The sequence below is a fragment of the Corylus avellana genome, chromosome ca5 (assembly GCF_901000735.1).
Source record: "Corylus avellana chromosome ca5, CavTom2PMs-1.0".
Taxonomy (NCBI): Eukaryota; Viridiplantae; Streptophyta; class Magnoliopsida; order Fagales; family Betulaceae; genus Corylus; species Corylus avellana.
The window spans coordinates 15,601,245-15,604,394 of NC_081545.1; positions in this window are offsets into that span (position 1 = coordinate 15,601,245).

Consider the following 3,150-nt stretch of genomic DNA (forward strand, 5'->3'; position numbering starts at 1 on the left):
TGTGTGGAGTAATTCTTGGATATCTCTTGTGATTCAAGGATACATGTGATGATTTGAGATAATTTCATATGATTGATTGCTTGGCTTTTAACTCATAAAAATTGGATATCCCTTGTGATTTGTTCTACGGATACATCTGGTGTTTCAATTGAATTTGGATTCCTTTTGTGATTTGGTCAATGAATGGATACATGGGATGTTTTGATTAATTCTTTGAAGCATAGTAAAACATATCTATGATTTAATTTGTGAGAACTTCGGATTAATATTGATGAACATAAAGTATGTTGTTATGATTTGGTGAGTGTGAATTCCCAAACCTTAGTACCTTTATCCTTAGATTTACTTATTTTATTTAGTTTATGTTTATCCTTTAATTTTCAAAACTCAAAAATCAAAACCCTTTTGGAACTAGATTAGGATTTAATTAGTTTAGATATAAATTGCTCTTTCAAAAATACAATTCTCTGTGGGATCGACCTCGCACTTGCAATCCATTAAACTACAATTGATTCGTTTACTTGCGAGTTAAATAAATTTGTACAACAAGTTTTTGAATTAAAAATAAAAAATAAAAAACGTAATGGGAAACACCATGGGATGGGACATGAGACAAACAAATGGGCTTTAAACTTGTAATTAGGGCCTAACTTTTCAATTTTAATTGTCTTATCTTGGGCTACCATTTTTTCTTTAAGCCCAAAGTAGTAGAATAAAATTAATTACCATGTTTTTATCTTACCACTAACCCCATAATATAAGAAAACTTAAGAGTACTCTTTCCATAAAATCTTCAAGTGTGATATGTCATCAGTCATCCCCTACAATACTGTGTCGGGTGGGACTTTAACACATGATTTTAATGGACTTTTTCTTTTTCTTTTTTTTGTAACAAACCACTTTATAGAAAAAAGCCAACAGAACACAAACCCTCACAAAGAGGGACAAGAAGGGGGTGGATCTTTTCCACTACAGATGGGAATAGAGAGGGGAGGGGAGAATAAGGAGGGAATGCAGCCCGAGAAAACTCTTGCTGCGGCCCTATATGCCACATGATAGGCGCATAAGTTTGCACTTCTGTTAACTTTTCTGGCCTCCGAAATAGAGGAGGCTGGAAAAAGTGATAAAGTTTCAAAAATTACAAGTTCAATATGCAAATCCAAAACATTAGATGGATTCTGTAAAGATAAAATAACAATAGAGGAGTCCCCTTCTAGAATGAACTTATCAAGGTGCAAGGAAGCTGGCAGGGAACCAGCCAATTAAGTGGGCTGCTTGAGCTTCTCCATACGAGGGACTACACGTAGGCCTAACTTGGGAGAGGATTTTGATGATCTGGCCTTTGGAGTCTCTGCAGACAGCTGCTTGAATAGAGAAGTTATCTCAAATGGCTGTATCAAAATTTACCTTGAAGTAATCTATAGGAGAAGGAGACCATAGCTCTCTGATTGGATGTGACTTTGAAGTCCAGGCTGCAAAGTGTTCTAAGGAGACACGGTTGATGTTTGCAGCCAGCTTGGAGGCTTCAGGGAAAGCACCATTATGAACAGCTTGGATTCTGGAAAACCAAAGCAGATCACAAAAAACAGAAGCATAAATCTGGAACAAATGTGAGTCTGCAAGAGGAATGCCAAAAGAAGAATGAGGAGTTAAAATACCTTTGATCCATTCAAAGAGGCTGAGAGAGGACTATTTCAACGAGTCCAGAGGCCAAGGAGAGGATCTCCAAGATATTCTAGCAAAAAAACAACTGAAGAAAGGGTGAGAAAGGGAGTCCTCTTCCACATTGCATAAGGGGCAAACTAAGTTAGCTGGGGGAATGGGGAAAACAGAGTTTAACCTAATCTTGGAGGGGACAATATCCCAAGCAATTTTCCAAAGGAAAAGTTTCAATCTGTCATTAAGATTGAGTTTCCAAAGAAGCTTCCATTGAGCTGGAGAAAGAGGGGAGTTAACAATAGAAATTCTCTGGCAACTAATGAGTTTATAAGCAGATTTAGTAGAGAAAGAGCCATTAGCAGAGGGGGTCCAGAGAAGCTTATCCGAAGTGGGAGAGGAAAAGCTGATTTTTACAATTTCCTTAATGCTAACAGAATCAAAGAGAGTGTGAAGAAAAGGATAATTCCAAGAAAAAGCAGTGGAAGTGGGATCATGACAGAAAAGATCAGATACTAGAAGATTGGGAAGGGGCCTAAGCAAATGAGGAGAGGGGGAAGGAATGAAAGAAGGAATGGTAGGTATCCAAGAGGAGCTCCAAATAGGGAGAGAAGAGAGCTATGGATTCTGTTACAGGCACCTTTGGAGATAAAAGAACGAGTTTTCAGGATGCCTTTCCACAACCAAGATAAGGAACAAATGGATGAGGGGGAGAGAAAAGAGCTAGAGTGGAGATACTTACCTCGCAAGTGAGAAACCTATAAAGAATCTGCATTAGAGTGAAGTTTCCAGCCTAACTTGGAGATGAGAGCCAAGTTAACTTCTCTAATTTTCCTGATGCCTAAACCACCTAAATCCTTTGGGAGACAAATAGAGTCCCAACCCTTCAAAGTCAGGTATTTAGATTTTTTTTGTTGGGAAACCCCACCAAATTTTTTTGAAAATCCTATCAAGATCAGAGCAAAAGCTATTGGGAAGCAAGAAAGTGCTCATGGCATATGAGGGAAGAGCAGCATCAACTGACTTAATGAGAACTAATCTGCCAGCTTGAGATAAAGTTTTGGCTCTCTAACCTTCAACTCTTCCAAGAACCTTGCCAATAAAACCTTGAAAGGCTCTTTTCTTTGAGTTCCCCATCAAAATAGGTAAACCAAGATAAAGAGAGTTGGAAGGGTTAGAGAGTTAAGGAATAATATTAGAGATACACTACAAAAAAAAGGGGAGTTTCTGACGTGGTAAACAGTGTCTTTTTTTTGCCACGTCAGTAATTACTGACGTGCTAATTAAACACGTCAGCAAAATTATTTTCTGACGTGTCAAAGTTAACACGTCAGTATTTACTGACGTGTTAATTCTTGACGCGTCAGTAAAAAATTAACCAAATTTAATTTTGACGCAAATTTTTTAATTAGAAATAAAAATTATTAATTTCTGACGTGCCAACATTCGGCACGTCAGAAATTTCTGACGTGTCAAAATGACACGTCAGCAATT